Genomic DNA, 22,495 nt, shown 5'->3' with positions numbered 1-22,495 from the left:
TTTTAATTTTTTTTTCAACGTTTTTTATTTATTTTTGGGACAGAGAGAGACAGAGCATGAACGGGGGAGGGGCAGAGAGAGAGGGAGACACAGAATCGGAAACAGGCTCCAGGCTCCGAGCCATCAGCCCAGAGCCTGACGCGGGGCTCGAACTCACGGACCGCGAGATCGTGACCTGGCTGAAGTCGGACGCTTAACCGACTGCGCCACCCAGGCGCCCCAAGGCTTTCTTAAATGTTTATTTATTTTGAGAGAGAGAGAGTGTGCGTGCACAGGAGAGGAGCAGAGAGTGGGGGAGAGAGAGAATCCCAAGCAGAGATTCAGTGCTTGAGCCCCAAAACCGTTAGATCATGACCTGAGCCCAAATCAAGAGTCAGACACTCAACCAACTAAGCCACCCAAGTGCCCCATTTTAAGTTTTATGAAAGAAAAATTCTGTCATAATCATAACGTCCAAGCCCAAGATAATGTCACTTAGGTTTCAACAGAAGAGAGGTATCTGCTTTGCCCTGTGTTATCGGACCACACCTGGAGTGCTCTGCTCCAGTGTCCCCTCCCAGAGGAATGGCCACTAAAAGGAACGTAATTAAAGGAAAAGGAGAACAGCCAGAATAGTAAAGACCCAGGCAAATGCAGCATGGTGAATGTTGAAAAACGGCTCGAACTATTTAGGCTGGAAGACACGTGCTAGAGGCAGGAGAGGAGCCGGATCTTTGACTGCAGTATGAACTTCACTGCAAGATGGAGTCAACGCCGTGTGTGTTCTTGTGGGGCGGGGCAAGGACTGGTAGGCAGAAGTTCCAGGGAGGTAGGCCTGGCTCAAAAGAAAAAGAGATTTTCCAGCAAGAAGTCATATCCCAAGGTGAAATGGTGTGCCTTGTGAAGTAGTGAGTTTCCCAAGTCAGGAGGCGTTTAAGCCGAAACTCATGACCGTCAATGAGAGGTTTTCTGATCGGTCGTTCTCAACCTCTTATGGGATAAGGATCACTGTGAGACTTTTTTTTTTTTTTACTGTTTATATTTGAGAGAGAGTGAGAATGTGTGAGAGTCGGGGAGAGGCAGAGACAGAGGGGGACAGAGGACCTGAAGGGGGCTCCGGGATGACAGCAGAGACCCCAATGCAGGACTCAAGCCCACAAACCATGAGACCATGACCCGAGCCAAAGTCGGGCACTTAACCTACTGAGCCACCCAGGTGCCCCAATCACTGTGAGACTTTTAAAAATCAGATTGCTGGGGCGCCTAGGTGGCTCAGTCGGTTAAGCGGCCGACTTCAGCTCAGGTCACGATCTCGCGGTCCGTGAGTTCGAGCCCCGCGTCAGGCTCTGGGCCGATGGCTCAGAGCCTGGAGCCTGCTTCCGATTCTGTGTCTCCCTCTCTCTCTGCCCCTCCCCCGTTCATGCTCTGTCTCTCTCTGTCTCAAAAATAAATAAAACGTTAAAAAAATTTTAAAAAATAAAAAATAAAAAATAAAAATCAGATTGCTGCTTCCAAGTCCGTGAGATTCTGGCACCGTGTGTCTGGAGTGCGACCTAGGGATTTGCCTTTGACAAAGTCCCCCAGTGCTGCTGCTGGTGGTGGTCTGCAGGTCACATTTTGCGTAGCAGGGCTATATTCATATATAATGTAAGATTGGACCAGACAATCTAATTTTCCAATTTGGAGAGTCCTTTGTGACAATCACAGAAAACAACTACAAGTTCAGTGGTTCGGTGTGTGAATTTCGGTATCACCAAAATGAATTTGCTCTGTAATAAATGCATATAAAATAACTTCACGTGTATGCCATGATTGAAAGATACCCATTGAACGACATCTAATTGTACGACCATGTGCATTTGTGATCCCATTTACAGAAAGAAACTATTTACCTATGATTGCACCTGTATATGCAGGGTTTTTAAAATTGTTTTCAATGTTTATTTATTTTTGACAGAGACAGAGTGTGAGCGGGGTAGAGGCAGAGAGAGACAGAGAGAGAGAGAAAGAGAGACAGAATCTGAAGCAGGATCCAGGCTCTGAGCTATCAGCACAGAGCCTGATGAGGGGCTTGAACTCATGAACTGTGAGATCATGACCTGAGCCGAAGTCAGAGGCCCAACCGACTGAGCCACCCAGGCGCCCCCGTATATGCAGTTTTAGGAAGACACAAAACACTTAACAGTGGCTTCCTCTGGGGATAAGGACTGGGTATGTGTGCATAGGGAGGGGACAGTCTTCTACATTTTATGGATTTTTTTTTTAACTGAGAGAGACTATACACTATCGGTGAAACAAAATAGACAGCAACGGTGATAATTAATCCAGATCATCGGTCTCCTGTCCTGACAGGCATGCTTCAGAAAGGTATTTAAAACCTGCAGAGAAGATTTAGGGGATTCAGAATAAGCTAGACAGAGGACTTAAATATTGCAAATTTTCCAAATAGACACCTAACATGCCTCTCACTTTGAGGTCTGTGAACAATGTGTACATGTGTGTAGTTATGCTTATTGAGCATGGTTAACAAAGTGCAAACAGAGCAGTTGTTGGAAATGTACTAAGCAATCGCACAACAATAGAGCCCTACACTGAGGGGAGCCCCCTCGCGAGGTAACCCATCTAAACCAATGGTGGGTTTTGTCAGTGTTCGAGCTCGCCCTCTGCTGGCCACTCTGGGGGAAACCACAGCGGTTTTAAAACAACGGTGTCCTGCCTGACTACGGTCCGGACCATTCATTCATTCCAAGGGTATTAACTGGTCACCTACTCTGTGCCAGGTGCATATATGTATCATCATACATGATACTTTAGTATTTACTGTATGATTCGATTTACTTTCTGGTAGGTTTAAAGTATTTTCTCATTAAAAATATATCCAGTGTAGAGAGGAAGACAAGGCGGAAAAGTGATGTGAAAAACAAAATTTTATATGTTTAGTGTAAGCCCTGACAGTTGCTTTTTTTTTTTTTTTTTTTGTAATGCAAGTGATAAGGCAGCCATTTCAAAGAGGCATCCACTTCACAGGCTATCTGGAATAAACACACTGCCAGCCACACTGCTCCATAGAGAGCCGGGCGGCCTCTCTGCACTGAGGCTCCTTCGTTTCAGAGATCCTGGCCGATTTGGGTAACTGGCCGTTTGGGCCATTTCTCTTTTCTCTTCCCCTGCTTTGAATCCCCATGCTTTAAATTCACCAATAAAGAGTAAGCCTTCAAAACCTTAAGTCCCCATCCTCAACCCTAACAAAAGCAGTATCCCTGGCCAGTTAGCTCTCTCTCTCTCTCTCTCTCTCTCTCTCTCTCTCTGCCTTTCTCTCTCTCTTTCTCTCTCTACCTGCGACCTCGCTGCGTGGTCCCAGGTGTACTGTGTAATTTCCAGTTCTTCTAAGTAATAAAGCTTTATGTTTTCAAACTTTCCTAATGGTTGTTACTGAAGGATATCTTGTAGTCGTAAGAACCATGAGGGTTGGTCCAGTCATAACACTGGTTTGGAAAGGGGAAATGTCTGTGGGAAATTCGCCGGGGCCCAGGTGAATGCCCCCAGACTTTCCCAGCCCATAACATTCCCCTCAATAGGCTGAGAGTGGCACAAAACAATATTTTAAAGGAGTTCTGATAATTTTTTGAAACAGTGAAACAAGGTAAAGGCATGTAACAGAGACCATAGCATTTTAGGACCAGGGATGGCTTAAGAAATTATTTAGTTCAACCTTCTTTAGAGTCAAGAAAACGGAGACAGTACCAGCTAGTATAAAGGCAGACAGAAAATTAGGGGGAAAAAATAGCCAGCACTAAAATTTATATCACCTTTTTCATTGATTTGCCACATTTGCAACTGAAGACAGAAATAATCACAAAGCAAAAGAATCAAGTTGTTGTGTTCGGGCTTCTTGTTGTTGCGGATTTTTATGTTTAAGCCACGACCACTGGTTTGATAAAGGAAGCACGTAAGAACTAACACTTTACGTAGAAACATGAATTTAGGGTTCATCCACATGGATGTAAATATGGCTGAGGTCAGAGAACAGAGGAGAAGACCAGGGGTGAGTTGAGAAGTAAAAACGAGGAAATCTGATCCCAACCCTTTGCAAGGTATGGGATTTAGGAGTTCCAGAGAGAACGTGCCTGCTCTGATCCAGGGCTGGAGTCTGGCAGAGCTCAGGAGACCAAGACTGTGAGAGAACCCAGACACTGCTGGGGCACTCGATATATAAAAGACAAAAGCACTTGATCTTGTGGTTACACTCTGCAAAGGTTGTGAAGTCTTGGTTTACCAAGTCTTTTTTTTTTTTTTTTTTTAGAACACACACTACAGTCTGGGCAAGAAGAGTCGGAGGCCTTTGTGAGCACAGGCCATGTCCTCAGCAGGGTCCCCAATGAGGTGTCACGCTCCAAAGAGCCACCAGGAGGAGGCCCTGAGGTATAGGAGGGATTCTGGTTCTTCCACCCTTTCCAGTCTTTACAGTCTGAAGTACTAAAATTTATTTCTAAAATATTTCTAAAATTTACTTTACCCCATGGAGTAGATCATGTGGTTCTGTCTTCCCCAAAGAGGCCAGGTAACTTCTATGTTATTTGTTCTGCCCCACAGCTGCCTTGACTACCCCACTTGGAACACACTCCTACTTTATTCCAGGTGTTTCTAAGCACCAGATGAGGGGCTTGGATCTGAACAGTGTGTGGAACAATAGCTATCCCATGGACACTCTCCTTTTCATTTGCTTTTTTTAAAAAAAAATTTTAATGCTTATTTATTTTTGAGAGAGAAAGAGAGAGAGAGCATGAGCAGGGGAAGGGACAGAGAGAGGGAGACACAGATTCTGAAGCAGGCTCCAGGCTCCGAGCTGTTAGCACAGAGACCAACGGGGGACTCGAACCCATGAACCGCGAGATCATGACCTGAGCCAAAGGCAGACGCTTAACCTACTGAGCCACCCAGGCACCCCTCATTTGCTTTACTGCTTCATCCAAAAGACCACGGTGGCATCTGTGATGATGACCGGGCAGAGAATAAATGAAATTCAAGTTTGCAATTGTGCAAACTATGATCCAAAGTCTCAGAAAAAGTATTTATGTCACTCTGCAGGGTGCATTTGTCTCAGCTGATGTGATAATAAGACCCGGAAAGGACAAAAACAGGCTTATATACATTACGACCCATACACTTCACTAATGAGACAGGATTGGAAATAATCCCCCAGAATTTATTGACCCTTAATTTTACAGATAATTCTAACCATGGGTTGTCTGGTTTGTCAGGCCAGAGCAACAAATGAAAGGGAAATACTGCTGGCTACAGACTCTGTGACAAGAGCCATAATAATGACCAGCACAGGGAGGAGACATTAAAACCTCATTAGAGTATCTGAGCAGTAATTAAGGTGCTTAATGATAAGAATGAGCCATAAAAGCCGGTTAAGTTATGTTTGCCGCACACGGTCTGAAAAACGAGGCAAGAGTGTGATAAATTTTAGAAATATTTTTATCAAAACACAAAGTAAAAACTGAAGGAACTAAAAGTAAATAAGAATTTCCTTATCTGTGTACATTTCAGTGTCCTCAGAATTCTGCCTACACCACAGTGCCTAATCACCACCACCGTGTGAAATTCAGCCGAAGATCTCAGTACTTTCAAGAGCTATGTGCTAGAGCTGAGGCATCACAGCAGAGCGAGGAGGAGAGGTTGGTTGTTGTGATAAATACTTGACCAGAGTTGAGAACAGGATCAAAGTTAAGAATGGAACCTTCACATTCTAACATTTACCTAACCTACTGTCTTGCACTAATGTAGATAGTCATGTTTAAGGGTGGAAAACCAGACTAAGCCTTTTGCCCTGGAGCATCAGAACTTTGTTTTCCTGGCTTTTTACTGGCTTCTTAGTATGATAATGGCCTTGTAGTGGAAGAGGAAGAGAAGAGGAAAAGCATAACCTTGGAGTCTTCACCTTTCCTAAGGAACATTTTTATCTCATCCGAGGAAACAGAGAGCAGAAAAAGGATACCCAGCAAAGTCTCTGGAATGAATAAATGGATACGTGAATGAATAAGTGAAGGGAAATAAAGACTAATGTGAGTCATCCTCCCTGGTTTTGCAGATTCTTAACCTCTCCAGTGAGCATCACTGACCACCTTCCCAATCACATCATTTATGATGGAATAATGGTCAAATCCAAAGTGAAAGAATTCGCAGAAAAGGCCACCATGTTTGAAGATAGTGGCACCGTGGAAATACTGATGTGGTCATCTTTGCTACAGGGTATACTTTCCCATTTCCTTCCTTTGGAGATTCTGAGAATATCACTGATGACCAAATATCCCTGTAGCATAGAACATTCCTACTTAATTTTGAAAAACCACCTTTGGCTTATATTGGCTTAATCCAGTCAGTGGGAATGGTCATACTAACAACAGAACTTCAAAGGCACTATTTAAAGTTGAGAGGACAGTGGTAGAATGAATTTTGTGGTTTCTTTGCTGCTGGTAGACACCCTGAACCAAAGGAGTGTGAAAATCAAGCCAGTTTAAGTTAAAGGATTGGTTGATTACAATCAACATTACTATTCACTAATTTTTTCACTTAAAATGATTCCATCTTCCAGCCAAATTTTATTTCACTTAAAGTAATAACAAGAACAGATTTTTCCTTCCTTCCTTCCCTCCATCCCTCCTTTCTCCTTTTTCTTTTCTTCTTTTCTTCTCTTTTGTTCTTTCTTTCTTTTGTCTTTCTTTTCTTCTTTCTTTCTTTCTTTCTTTCTTTCTTTCTTTCTTTCTTTCTTTCTAATTCAGAAAGGCCTGGAAAAGAAAAGTAGAAGAAATCCAATCATACCAGTGTTACAAAAGCGAACGACTTCCCCATCCTTGTCTATGCTTTCTAAGCTCCACGCTCAGCACAAAAACAGAGAGAATCAGCAGCCAGCCCCAGTGTCGTACCATTGCTGTGAGTTCCATTTAGAATTTTCATTCCAATTCTTTCTGGAATAAAATTTCTCCTTGATTCTTTCTCTATCTATTCTATGGAACCAACAGTAATGGAGGAACCAACAGTAAGGAAGAATTTTTTTCAGTAGTTCTGCCTAACTCCCCTCTCTATTACTAACAGAAAAGTCAAGTGTGCATTTTCTTTCTAGAGTTCCTCTTTCAGGGTCTTTCAACTACCTTTGGAGAAGCTCAGCACCAGAATTCCCTCTTTTTTTTTTTTTTTTCTTTCCCAGAACCATACTCTGTCTTTGCCTAGACCCTTCCTTACACCACATGTCCTTTCATATAACCAAACATGTTGCTCTCCTTTGAGGATGTCATGGCTGACACCTTCTGCAGACGAGAGGATTCGGGGAGAAGGTAGGGCCCTTCACCAGCAGGCACTTACTGGAAACAGCATCTATGGGCTTAGGGAGGAGGGGGTTAAAGGAAAGCAAAATCTCCGAGTCAGATTTTAGACGCAGCTTACAACACCAGAGACAGCTTCCAGGACCATTCAAAGGAAAGACTGAAAGCTCATTATTGCTTACTCTGCCTTGGTTTTAATATTCCAGTTCAATTTGATTATCTTCTGAGCCAAGAGAAAACACTTCGTAATGGAGAAATGAGAGAAAGCAGAAATTCGCTTACGAGACAAATATCTGAGTGATTACGATGCGTCGGGAACCAGGCGACTCAGACAGGATCAAGGTGGCAATAATATGATTCCCACCCACAGAGAACAGCCAGATGACAGTAATTAAATGTTTGCCAGCTGAAGGAATGAAACTTCACACAAGCTAAGACCACAAATGTGTCCCAGGAGAAAATTTGAAAGTGGCAGGAATAATTTGAATGCTCTAAGCAGGAAAAGACCTAAGGCTACTAGATATTTCCTAGAGTCCTTTTTGTCACCTTTGGGAGACTTCTATGCAGGTCCATTTTTTAGGTTTAATAAAGAAGGAAAATAGGGCACTTGGCTGGCTCAGTCGGAATAGCATGAGACCATTGATCTCGGGGTCATGAGTTCAAGCCCCACGTTGGGTATGGAGATTACTTAAATATAAAATCTTTAAAAAATAATAAAATAAACAAGGAAACTAAACTCAACCCTTAGAACAGGGTGGAAAGAAAGCCAAATTCAACCTTCTGCAGCCAGATACTCCAAATGAACTCTTAGTTAATTGTGGGAAACACTTAAATAAATGTCCGCTCCATGCCTACATGTGTGCTGAAATCTATGTAGGCTATAAAACAGTCCATGAGCTGTGGTCCCCACTAACAGGCAGTGTCCAGCACCATTGAGAACACGAGACTCCATGTGCATAGGGATATTCCCAGACAATATGCACAGTGCAGACAGGCCATGGTAAAGAATCAGTGAGGGCAGGAGCCCTGTGGGGAGGGGTACAGAGAACTCTGGTGGCCACAAGGGGGGGGGGGCTCGAACCTCGTCCTGAAAGTAACACTTGTCTGTGCAAAAGGAAGGAGAGGCCGAGCATCCCAGGATCAAGTGTGGCCCCAGAAGTTTCAAAGTCATTAACAGTTTCTATTCTCTCTGCACAGTCACAGAAAACCATGTGGTTTATTCTTAAGTATCTCAGAACCCTTGGCACGGGCTTCAGAAGGATTACATAAACTACATGGGCAAAGTTGACTCTTGGGTAGGAAGGCAATCCAGTTTGCTGTCTCTCTTCATCATCGACCCCAGTCTAAGTTCTGGAAGTTCCTTCATGCACCTCACGGCAGTACCACCAGCAGGGACTGGGGAAATAGGACGGGGCCCAGAGAGCCATCCTGACCCCCAGAGAATGAATTCTCCATCCCATGAAGAACCTCGGTGATCCATAAGTACATTGGCCAGTCTCAGAGGCCAGCCTGGCCATCTCAGTGTTCATGAACACCTGCTCTCAACGCAACAGAATGGGGTGCCTGGGTGGCTCAGTCGGTGAAGCGTCAGACTCTTGATTTCAGCTCAGGTCATAATCTCATGGTTCATGAGATCGAGCCCCTCCTCAGACTTTACACAGTGTTGAGACTGGGATTTTCTCTCTATCCCTCTCTCTCTGTCCCACCCCTGTTGGCTCAAGTGCATGTACTTTCTCTCTCTCTCTCTCTCTCTCTCTCTCTCTCTCTCTCTTTCAAAATAAATAAATAAACATAAGAAAGAAAGAAAGAAAGAAAGAAAGAAAGAAAGAAAGAAAGAAGAAAGAAAAAATACCATGACAGAATGGAGCAAAGGTTACAGGAGCCTATGTGTCTCTACTTCCTGAGGTCAATGCCACTGCCTTTGGATGGCTTCATTCCCCTCACCCGGCTTGCTCCCAAAGAGGCATATGCTCATCATAGACCACTGAGAGAGGAAGTTGGAATAGTTGTCATTGTTTTACTCTGTCATTATGTATTCAGGGCTCACGATACACACTGCACTGTCCCCAGCAACGGCAATCATCCCACACTGGTTGAGCATCAGTTAAAAAAAAAATAATGCATCTCATGGAATTCTATGTGACCAGTGCCTCCATTCAGCAAGAACAACTAGATTATGGTTGCTTTGACCAAATATTTATACATCCCTAACTCACAGGAATTTGGAAGATATTCATTCTGCTTAGCATATGGCAGGATTATTATGGAATTGTAATTGCCCGTTATTCAGCAAACACGTAAATAAATGAACATTTATTTACTGACCATGCACTAGCCACTGTCATAAATGTTTTGTGTATGTTACTTCAGAAACATCAAAACAATATACACAGGGGAAGTGTTCTTTCTTTCTTTATTTATTTTTTAGCCCGGGTTGCCCAAGTTATATATAACTATATAATTAGTTATTATATAACTAATAAATGGTGGTTCCGCGTTTGAACCTAACTGATACCAAAGCCAATGTTCTGTGCTGTACTATCTTTCATTCATTCTCAAAGGATATATTTCAGGAGTTTATATACTAGAATATTTACAACCCTACTAGTGTGACATGTATTTTCTTTATTGCTGATTACCTGCTGAAGCCAGTGAATTGTGATAGTGTACATAGGCAAAGATGTATTTTTCTAACAACACATAAATATTTATAACAGAATGCCTTCTTGAAATTTCCTTCTCCATATAATTTACAAATTGCATATTCCAATGATGTGAAGCCAGAAATATTTTTAAATCAAATTCTATTTCCTAACATGAAAATGTTTATCATCTCAGTCCCTTTAGAATGTTTGACTAGAAAAAATGTACATTTTAAAGAATTTGTGGTTAAAAACCTTTCTTTGAATGATTGGTATGGTGTATATCATCAACTCCCAAATTCTGGCTTTCAGTAGAATCTGAGGTAATGAAAATGTAAAATGTATTTCCACATTATAAAATATCTGGGAAAGCATCTATAATTCTATCAATCTCATTGTAAGATTCAGCAGTGTTGTTCATCAAATATTCCTGGTTTGGGGGGCGCCTGGGTGGCTCAGTCGGTTAAGCACCCGACTTTAGCTCAGGTCATGGTCTTGCAGTCTGTGAGGTCTGTGAGTTTGAGCCCCGTGTCGGGCTCTGTGCTGACAGCTCAGAGCCTGGAGCCTGCTCCTGAATGCGTGTCTCTGTATCTCTGTGCCCCTCCCCCACTCAGACTCTGTCTCTCTCTCTCTCTCTCTCAAAATAAATAAATATTTTTTTGAAAGTATTCATGGTTTTCTCTCTGATCACATAGTAGGAGTTAGCTTCTTGGCCCCTTTGATGTTAGGCATGACAATCTGACTTGCTTTGGCCAAATAAATGTAAGTAGAAATGACATATGTCACTCCCATATAGAATATTTAGGATATAGTGCCAATCACACCTTTCCTCTGTCGAGGTTGAGATAATTGAGGAAGCAGGTGTGAAGATGCGAACTTTTTCAGCCTGGGTTCCTGAGTGATTACAATGAGCAGAGCCTGATCATTAGTACGAGCATTTGTTGTGAGTTACTGAGAGATAGGGATTGTTTGTTACTGTGGCATGACCTGGCTTGTGCTGACTGATACACAGCCAGGGTTTCCATTTCTTCATGTTCTCATCTCACTTCATGTACATAAAGTTTCTTTTACATGGACATGATCATAGTATATATACACTTTCCTTTGACACTTTTCAAAACATATTGTAAACATTTCCTCATCTTTTTCTGAACACCATATTTGTCATTTTAATGGTTATATAATAGCCTGATATATTAACATGCAATTATTTATTAACTATTTTTTTCTATTATTTGTTTCTGGGTTTTTTTTTTAATGTTTTTATTTATTTTTGAGACAGAGAGAGACAGAGCATGAGCAGGGAAGGGGCAGAGAGAAAGGGAGACACAGAACCCGAAGCAGGCTCCAGGCTCTGAGCTGTCAGCAAAGCCCGACGTGGGGTTCAAACTCACAGACTATGTGATCATGACCTGAGCTGAAGTCGGACACTTAACTGACTGAGCCACCCACGTGGCCCTGTTTTGTTTTGTTTTTTTTTTATTACAAATAATGCAGCTAAAAGTAACTGCACAGGTAGCTTTTTTTTTTTTTTTTTCAAAATTATCTTCTCATGGGGCGCCTAGGTGGCTCAGTCACTTAAGCGTCCAACTTCAGCTCAGGTCATGATCTCATGGCTCGTGGGTTCAAGCCCCACGTGGAGCTCTGTGCTGACAGCTCAGAGCCTGGAGCCTGCTTCAGATTCTGTGTCTCCCTTTCTCTCTGGCCCTCCCTTACTCATGCTCTGTCTCTGTCTCTCAAAAATAAGTAAATGTTAATAAATAAATAAATAAATATCCAAAAAATTTTTTAATTATTTTCTCAGGATAAAAGAAAAAAATCATTGTTGGCCTTCCAATTTTATAGTAAAGTATTTTATAGTCAAACTTACAGTATACTTTTCTTTAAATTGGCATAAGAATTTCAGTAGTAATGACATTGAGAAAAGATTGCCCCTTATGTTGTCATCCTTTGAAAATTATAGTACTAATTGGTTCAAAAGAAGATGTCCAGAATATTCTGAAGCCATGCCCACAAAGATGTCCTTCTGAGATAAAATCCGGTCACACTCTAAATGTCACATCCTGATGAACTACCTGATCTCAGCATTTTTTACTCTCTATTAGCGACTTAAAGTTATGCAGATTTCAGCACTAAAGACAGCCGAATTGTTTCTGCTGGGACCAAATTAGTAATGTTTCATCCACATGTTCAACGAGGAAGCAATATTTCTATAGAACCTTTCATTGGTGGTAAACATGTTTATACTACATTAATCCTGAGGAAAACCAGACGGGCTTGCCCAGCCAAGAAACAAACAAACAAAAAAAACCCCCTCTGCTTTCTTCACTGTACATTGATCACTTTGATGAATAAAGCAGTTTTATTTCTTTTAACGCATAGACTATATATCTGATATTGTCTGTCACTTTTATATTCTCAGTATTTTATATTTGTCTAACACTATTTTCCAAGGCGCTTGAAGTGCTTCTTAGATATTATCTCATAAATGCTTTGTAGAATGATGAAGTCAGCACTTTATACAAGTATGTGAAAGACGCAAAGCCATCACTTGGGAAATGTTCACTTGCTACCGAGCTGCTTCCACTTCTGTCCTCCTCTTCCTCCTCCCTTTCTCTTCCTCTCACCTGATGCCGTATTTTTAGTTTTCTCCTATGCTTCGGTGCCTAAGATATAAAAACACCACACCCAACACCTTGCCAGTAAACCTGAAGATTCACAAAGAGGTGGGGGCCTTGCTTTCCTAAAATGCTCATTGACTTATGCTGACTGATCTACAGCCAGGGTTTCCAATTACAGGCCAGGCAGCCGCTGACATCATTCGATGGACGCTCACACCATGACTTCCCACGCTGGGCATCACCTTCAGCAGCTTAGAGACGAGGAGCTGAGCGTCTAAATGGTGTCCCTGAGTAATTCTGCAAGACCTTGGGTGGGTCATATGATCTTTTTTTTTTAAATTAAGTCATTTAAATTCAAGTTAGTTCACATACTGTGTAGTATTGGTTTCAGGAGTAGAACCCAGTGATTCATTGCTTACATATGACACCCAGTGCTCATCACAAGTGTCCTCCTTAATGCCCCTCCCCCATCTAGCCCATCCTCCCACCCATCTCCCTTCCAGCAACTCTCAGCTTGTTCTCTATATTTAAGAGAGCTTGCATCCCTCTCTATTTTTACCTTATTTTTCCTTCCCTTCCCATATGCTCATCTGTTTTGTTTCTTAAATTCCACAGATGAGTGAAGCCATATGATATTTGTCTTTCTCTGATGTATTTCACTTAGCGTAATACTCTCTGGTTCCATCCGTGTTGTTACAAATGGCGAGATTTCACTCTTTTTGATCGCTGAGTAATATTCCATTGTAGATATAAACCACATCTTTATCCATTCATCAGTCGATGGATATTTGGGCTCTTTCCATAATGTGGCTATTGTTGATAGCGCTGCTATAAACATCAGAGTGTCTTTCTAACACGAGATTCTTACCTGTAAAACAGAATTCATCACCCTGTTTTACCATTCTCAAAGAGCAGCTGGAAGAATCAGATGAATAATGCAAGCAAAAGTGCTTTGAAATCATCTATCACATCAATCTAACAAAATAAAATTTATGGTATTAAGAAATGTTCTACCACCATAGAAGAAATCAAAAGATTACAACAACAACAACAAGTTTATTTCTCCAAACAAAAAAAATCTTAGGTTAGATCATGTCCTACTGTAGGAGAAAAAAAAACATGGTTAAAAACAAAAACAAAAACACCATGATTTAGAGAAATAGATAGAAGACATTTTTTGTTGACACATTTTTTTAAAAATGTTTATTTATTTTGAGAGAGAGAGGGTGGGGCAGAGAGAGAGGGAGAGAGAGGGAGAGAGAGTGTCCTAAGCAGGCTCTGCTCTGTCAGCACAGAGCCCGATGCCCATGACCCTGGGATAATGACCTTAGCTGAAATCAAGAGTTAGACGCTCAACTGACAGAGCCACCCAGGCGCCCCCATAGGTGTTTTTCATAAATAGAAACTATGCTCTTTAAAGACCTAATTCTAAACCAGTTTTCCGGCACCCACCCCAGTTGTTCCCATAAACTGGGAGGCGTTGGGTTTCCTGCCAGCAGCCCTGGATTGAAGTCATGGGTTCCTCCTTTTGTGACTTGGAGAAAAATCACGCCATCCTTCAGGATCTGTTTCACTGAGCAGAAGTGAAAATACCTGCAATCCACGTTCCCAACCGTCACACGTGAAATCATACGTTGGCAACGTTTTGTAAATTAAAAACTACACCAGCCCTTGACAACACCCATCTCCATAAACTCAAAACAAGTTTTAAAGAGCATATCATGAGCTAATTCAGGTGCCATTCCTAAATTAAAAAAGAACTCGATCACCATGGAATGTCAGTCATAAGAAGAGAAAACGATGAGGCCACCAGAGCAGGTAGGAGTGAGGAGCCTTCACTTCACGCCTGGGGACTCTGGGATGGAGAAGGGGTTGGTTCAGGTTCCTCTGCGCCCCGGCACAGCCTCCCTCTCAGCCACCTGCCCACTTCTTTTTTTCTTTTAAGTTTATTTGTTTTGAGAAAGACAGAGAGAGAGAGAGCACAAGCTGAGGAGGGGCAGAGAGAGGAGAGAGAGAACCTCAGCGCCGTCAGCACAGAGCCCTCTGCAGGACACAAACTCATGAACCGTGAGATCATGACCTGAGCCGAGATCAAAGTCGGGCGCTTAACGGACCCAGCCACCCAGATGCCCTGCCCACTTCTTGCCCACCAAGCAACTCACTCCTCTGCCTACCCCTCGTCTCCCTGACCCTCCTCCGGAGCAGGTGTAGCATCACCCAGGAGCTTCCAGTTGCCAAAGCCCTTTCACATTTGCAGCTCCCACCCCCTTTAAACTCCCCCTCAGATCCTGCCTGATTTCCTTCTCCTTTTCTCATCACACCTAGTTTGCTTATTTTTCAGAGCTCGTGTCCATCTGTCCAGCATCAAATGTTAGTGTCTATATATCCCTTCTCACGCTTAGCCCGAGCTTCCTCCATGCCAGGCACTGCCCTGAGGGCTTAGTGAATATTCACTCATTTAAACTCGTGACAACCTTGTGAAGTAGGTACACACTCAGCCAGGGAAACTGAGGCATGGGAAGGATAAGTAACTTGCTGTGCTGCCTCCTACTGTGCTAAGCTGATTCCGCTTACACGCCCCACAGCCGTCCTGACCCCTCACTTCATCTCATGGGGTAGGTCTCATGGGGTCATGAGAGCATTTCCTGCCCTGGGCTCTGTAAGATCTGCAACCCAAGCCTGTAGTGTAGACTCAACCCCTCTCCTGAGCTTTACCTTCCAACAGTGCACTGGATGTGGGAGTCTAGATACACCATGGGCCTCACGAATGTAACTATGACCCAAACTGAATTCATTATCCCCCACCCCCCACCCCAAACTTACCCAGCACCCAGTCTCCCTTTCTCTTTATTTCTTTGGGTCTATTTCCTCATCAGTATAATTCATGGGCTGAACCAAACGATCTCCACAAACATCCTTACTTTAACATTCTCTGATTCTCTATGCATCTGTCTGTTTTAAGAGCTCCTTTGTTCACTCAAGTCTATAAGCAATAGTTGAGCATAGTCTGTGGGCCAGACCCTGGGCAAGCCCTGGTTAGTAAGAGAAGATCCCTGCCCTTGAATGTGGACTGGAGAGAAGAAAATAAGTGAAGGCAGTCACATCATTCACCTCAGCAGGGCGGTCACTGTTGACCCAAGTGTCCAAACAGAGGCCAGGGGCTGGGGGTGTCACCATGGAGCCAGCGGCCAAACCCGAGGTCTGCCCGTCAGCGGATGCCTGCCTCTCCCTCACCGCTCACTCCATCATCCACTGGGCTCACTCAGTATCTTTACCTCCTAAACATTCATTTTTATCTGCAGACTCTGTCAGTGCCTTCATGACGGCGCAACTCCTTGGATGCTAGTTGGCCGGTTTTCCTGCCTTGATAGTTTCTTCACTATTTACGGCATAATCTTTGCAAAACCCAAAATCTGACCATAGCACCGTCTTATCTGAAAGCCCCCGGTGGTACCTCTCTGTGGGTAGGAGGACTCGTGCACAGCAGATGCCCTTCCCTCAGGCCCTGGAGCCACAAGGGCCCCTTCACTCTACATTCCAGGACAGCCCCACGCACTTGCACTTTTTTTTATGTTTATTTATTTCTTTTGAAAGCGAGAGAGAGAACAAGTTGGAGAGGGGCAGAGAGAGAGGAGGAGATAATCCCAAGCAGGCTCCGAACTGTCAACGCAGAGCCCGACACGAGGCTCGAACCCACAAACCATGAGATCATGACCTGAGCCGAAACCAAGAGTCGGATGCTTCACAGACTGAGCCACCCAGGCGCCCCTAGCTAGTGTCTGTTCTGAGAAAACTTCTCTGCCCTTACCTGCCTTGGAGTCATAAATTCCCTTTTCTCTGGTCGCTTCCATTCCTCATATGGATTTGTGTTCCTGCCTGTGACCTACGGCACTACAATTATTGCTTAATATCTGTCTCCCAACTAGAGCAGAGTCTCTCTGGAGCGGGGACCGTGCTGGGTCATTCCTGATGCTTCAGGGACACCTGCATAGCAGCACACAGTGGGCCCGCAGTGAAGCCTTGCTGATCGGATGACCGAGGGGCCCTGCTCGGGAAAGCCCCCAGAGGACAGACTGGGGTACGTGAGATCGTGTAGACGAGAGCCCAATACCTAACGTCGCAACGATGTGGTCAGTTTTGTCTCCACCACTGGCCTGAGAAGGAAGGAAAGCCGAGAGCAGGTCCAGAACGTGTGTGAGAGCGGACAGGCCTCGATGCCCCATGGGGGGCTCTTCCGTGCTTCATGTCTCAAGCTCGTCTCCGAGACTGAGGATGATCTGGTCACGTCAGACCCTTGCGACACACGTGCAGAGCAACGAGGACCACCCTCCCCCACTTAGGGAAATGGAATTCTGTGAATGTGGGGAGGGCTTGGGCCACAGAATCCAGTAATCGCTGCATGTAGAACAGGTGAATGAACGAAGAAACGTTTCGAAGCAGAGAGGTGGAGAGTAAAACCCGGAGACGGTTTCAGGGACAGAGGTTTAGAGAATAAAAAATGCTAAAATACCCTGTTTGTGGCAATTATTTAGTTCAGCTTGTTCATTAGGTAGATAAGGCCCATAGTAAGGAGCCTCACTTATTCTTGGTGAGATGGGGAGCCACTGGAAAGCTTTGTAACAAGTGACTTTTGGAGTCTCCAGTCTGGTGACAAATCGTCCCCATTCGCCTCTGGCCACAAACTGCAGGAAAGGTTGGGAGTCTCACATTTTAATATGGGGACCTGGTTAAATGCAGGTTTCGGGGCTACATGCACGGAGAAGATATAGATGCCGCTGGTCCTCAGGTCACTCTAAGTAACAAGGGACCAGGACACCACCTCTTTCTTAGTATACTCTTTGCATGGCAATCTCGGAAGGCTCGAAAAACATTGGCTTATATTTGCCTGGCATATCTTTCCCCATACTTCCATTTCCAATCTTTTTTTTTAATGTTTATTTATTTTTTAGAGAGAGAGAGAGACAGAGACAGAACATGAGGGGGGCGGGTGGCAGAGAGAGGGAGACACAGAATGGGAAGCAGGCTGCAGGCTCTGAGCTGTCAGCACAGAGCCCAACACGGGGCTCAAACCCACAGACTGTGAGATGATGACCTGAGCCAAAGTCGGATGCTTAACCAACTAAGCCACCCAGGCGCCCCTCCACTTCCAATTTTAAAGGAAGAATAAGGAAATGAGGTTTAGTTGTTGAGCTGAGGACAGCTGGGATCCAAGGAAAGATGTCAAATGCGTGGACGATCAGGGTTAGTTTGGCTAAGCCAAGAGCAGGCACACTCACAAGTCTTGAGAGCTGTTGGGTAAGCATTCTCACCCAGGATCACCAAAAGGTGAGATCTTTATCATCAGAGTGGGGCTTTTAAATACCAGGCCACAAATGATGCAATCTTTTATTGTCATTCACCCAGATGCAAAGATTGACTTCGGTGTTCACCTGCCTGCTTCTCCAGAAGGTTCTAATACTTCCAGTCGGTAAATCATCAAATACTATTGTATACCCACTATGCAGGCACGTGTGACACAGCAGTGGACAAAGGAGAGACGCTGCCCTCAGTAGAACAGTTCACACACACACACACACCTGGATTACATACCATCTATGCAGGTGATGAACCTGCTGGGGCAGCCCGGGGTGACAGGAGGGTTTGAGAAATGGGTAGGGTCTCCAAAATCTTTTGCCTCGGACTGTCGCTGAGGTTACTTCCTAACTAGAAGCCAAATCAGAAAGTGGAAAGCTTTAAAAGCTTCCTCTGGAGCTTTTTAAATTCAGCACTATTATTAAATTTAATCCAGCCTTTTTTTGTAAATATAGAATGATTGCTTGCAACATGTAAAAAATATTTATGAGTATTTTATTCAATCTCTTTTGTTCTGTTTTGTTTCAGAGGCTGTTCCAGAGTTTATAAAATATATTTTAACTTCCTGCCCTCTCAAATAATATTTGTGGTACATATATAACCCCGTGTACTCTATTGTCCCCCCTCTGTCCTTTTTTCTTTGTGTCATACATTTTACTTCTACGTATATTTTAATTCTCACACTACATTGCTATTTATTTTGCCTTCAACCTTGTATTATCTTTTAATTTTTTTAACTATTTATTTTGAGAAAAAGAGAGAGAGAGCACAAGCACGGGAGGGGCAGAGAGAGAGGGAGAGAGAGAGAACCCCCAGCAGACCCCATACTGTCAGCACAGAACCTGATGCAGGGCTCGAATTCACGAACTGGGAGATCATGACCTGAGCCAAAATTAAGAGTTAGACACATAACCAACTGAGCCCCCCAGGTGCCCCAACAATGTATTATCTTTTAGAGGTATAATTTAATTACAAAAATGCCTTTTATATTTATCTCTATATTTATCATTTCTGGTGCTTTTCACCTCTCAGTAGGAGAAATATCAAAGAATTTGTGGCCATTTATCTAAAACCAACACACGCATAAAAAAAGGGGCTGCTAAATCAGAGTGACAAGCAGGGAATTTGAAGTTAAATAATTAAGGGTTTCCATTCCGGTTCTACCATTTACTGGACAATTAATCTCCTTTGAGCCTGTTTCCTTGTCTATGAAATGGAAATATGCTTTTTGTGAGGATTAAATGAGATTATGTTTTCAAAGCGCTTATTCACAATGCTTGGCACATAGTTAATGCTCAGTAAATGATAGCTCTCCCCAACCGAAACTAAATCAAAACATTAATACTTGGGGCCCCTGGGTGGCACAGGCAGTTAAGCGTCCGACTTCGGCTCAGGTCATGATCTCACGGTTTGTGAGTTCAAGCCCCGCGTCAGGCTCTGTGCTGACAGCTCAGAGCCTGGAGCCTGCTTCAGATTCTGTGTCTCCCTCTCTCCCTGTCCCACCCTTTCTCTCAAAAATAAATAAACATTAAAAAAAATTTTATTAAAAAAAACACAATACAAAATACTGTAATAATCCATGCTACAGAAATATCTTACATGGTACAGTTGTGAAGTCAGTTTTTAAGAAAAGTAAGAAACTTTTGGAAGTACCTTTTCAAAAACCAGCAAAAAATACAAGAAGGAGGCAAAAAAAAAAAAAAAAAAAAGGGTGCTTTATATATTAAGGCAAGAGACAAGAAGACTAAAGAAAAGTTTGCCCAAAGTTCTGGGCAAAGAGCTCCCTCTCTAACCTAATGTACATCTCAGGGACATGGCTTTCCTTGTGAGGGGTCTCAGGGTCTTGTGTAACACTCTTTCAAATATCACAACTTGGAATGTTGCCCTGTTTCTAAAGCAGACCAGAATCTCACACATTCAAACTCTTCACAGACATGCCTTTTATTTTATTTATTTTTTTAATGTTTTATTTGTTTTTGACAGAGAGAGAGATAGAGTATGAGCGGGGGAGGGACAGAGAGAGAGGGAGACACAGAATCCGAAGCAGGCTCCAGGCTCTGAGCTGTCAGCACAGAGCCCGACGCAGGGCTCAAACTCACGGACCGCAAGATCATGACCTGAGCCGAAGTCAGATGCTCAACGACTGAGCCACCCAGGTGCCTCAGAAATGCCTTTTAAAGTATTAAATGTGTTCAGAATGGGGGAAAAAATCTAAGTTCAAATAAAGCAAAATGGCACATGTTAAATGGGGATAACAGACAGTCTATGTTAGACCTTAAGTATAAGTTTATGTTTAGCATAAGAAAGAATTTGAAATCACTACCACCACCCACCCCCAAAACACACACAAAAACCACCTGTCTTAAATAGGTAGGAGGCATGCTTTAGTGGAAGAAATATGGTCTGCGGACCTTTCAGCGTGCATCAAATTTTGGCGAATGTGCAAAATTAATTTTTGTCAAACTAAGAACCTATATCTTTGGGGCCATGAAGATCAGATAGACATGGAGAATTTTCATGCACTTAGAAATGAAAAGCACAGTGCAACAGGGAGTCAGCACCCAAGAAACATGGTCACACGTCCCGTGGAACATGCAGTTTCAGTTAGGCAGTAACATTCTGCTGCGACAGCATTGCACTGTCGATGGACAGCCAAGTGACACGTGCCTCCTTAGAAGGCCACTGTGACACTCCAGCCATGGCTTTTGCCTCGATTTATTAAGTCCTCTCATCTTTTCCAGTATCATTTTAGAAATTCTAGTCCTCAAATGTGCCACGAACACCTGAAGGTTGGAAACCACTGGCAAAGATTTTGCCTCCTGACAGTCTTAGGTTTCTAATGATGTTTCTGCCACATATCAATTATGCCCAATTATTATATGCCTAGAGGACTTTGGGTGTATTATTTAATTTTTCCTCATCTGTAAAGTGGGGATAAAAATACCTACTTCCAGAACTCTTGTGAGGTCTAAATGAGATACCAAATGTGGGGAAATTGCCTACCATTCAAAGTATCTGAGATATGGCAGGTGATATAAATCTGTAAACAACTTGATAGCTTCATAAAAATATTGATTTTTGATTTCTCCCCAGGACAATCTGCTTTAGTAAATATAAAGTGAAGCCCAGAAAGATGCTCAGTATTTATTTAAGTTCCTTAGTGATTCTGATGCTCAACTAGGTATGAAAACCATCGAAATAGGTAACATTCTAAATAATAAAAAACAAATTTGTAGTTTATGTTCTGCTTTTGAAAATATCTTTAAGTGTAGCTTTTTATCTAAACCATACCATAATTCTGTGAGGCTCGTTTCATATATTATCATTCCTACTTTATACTTTAAAAAACAAAGAGGCATTGCTCAGACTCACACAGATAATAGCAGCAAATAGAGAGATGAACAATTCTTCTGAAAAGTTCAGTGCTTTTCCTGCATACAGAGTTTCCAGCTGCTTCGTTGTGGGTCTTTGCTTTTCGCTGGAACATTTAATAGATGGATTTAGCAGTCTTTAAGGTACAATGCATCATATGACTATCAATTGTCTATAAATTATAACTTTACAGTCAAAATGTGTCTATATACGTGTGTGTGTGTGTGTGTGTGTGTGTGTAAATTAATTACTTAAGATATAAGAAGAAGTTTAGCTGCCAGTTTTACCTTTCTGCTTGCACTTCAGAAAGTCACAAAGCAGGGGCGCCTGGGTGGCTCAGTCAGTTGAGCGACTGACTTCAGCTCAGGTCATGATCTCAAGGTTTGTGAGTTCAAGCCCCACAGCGGGCTCTGTGCTGACAGCTTGGAGCCTGCTGCTTCGGATTCTGTGTCTCCCTCTCTCTCTGCTTCTCCCACACTCATGTGCTGTCTCTCTCTGTCTCAGAAATAAATATTAAAAAAAAAATTTTTTAAAAGAAAAGAAAGTCACAAAGCAATTGAAGATGTTGATTTTAGGAACTTTACATTCCCTGATTTGACAAAATCTTGAAACCTCTAGTTCAGAGACTTTTTACCTTGTCTGTTCCTAATTAATTATAGTAATCACATTGCCCATTAAATAGACTCGCTGATTTTAATTAACTGAAGAAATACTGGCAATGATTTTAAAGGACTAATAAGATTTACCACAAAGTTATTAAGATGTGTTATAATGTCACAATTCATTACCGTGAAATAGAAGGCAAAATTTTATTAGAGAACTTTATTGTATTATATAAGCTTCCAATCTATTTTTCATCAGTTATAAAGCAAAACTAAGTCAGCACCTGAGAACATGACTGTAGGAATCTCAGGTAGGTTCAGTTCTTAGAACCCCTCCCATAATTAGATGTGCTTGCTATAAGGCAATTCAGAAGTTGTGGGTTTTTTAAATTTTTTTTAATGTTCATTTATTTTTTGAGAGAGAGAGAGAGTGAGCACAAGCAGGGGAGAGACAGAGAGAGAGGGAAACACAGCATCTGAAGCAAGTTCCAGGCTCCGAGCTGTCAGCACAGAGCCTGACGGTGGCTCGAACTCACAAACAGCAAGATCATGACCTGAGCCGAAGTCTGATGCTCAACTGACTGAGCCACCCAGGTGCC

The sequence above is a fragment of the Panthera onca genome, chromosome F1 (assembly GCF_046562875.1).
Source record: "Panthera onca isolate mPanOnc1 chromosome F1, mPanOnc1 haplotype 2, whole genome shotgun sequence".
Taxonomy (NCBI): Eukaryota; Metazoa; Chordata; class Mammalia; order Carnivora; family Felidae; genus Panthera; species Panthera onca.
Note: the sequence above shows the minus strand (reverse complement) of the source record.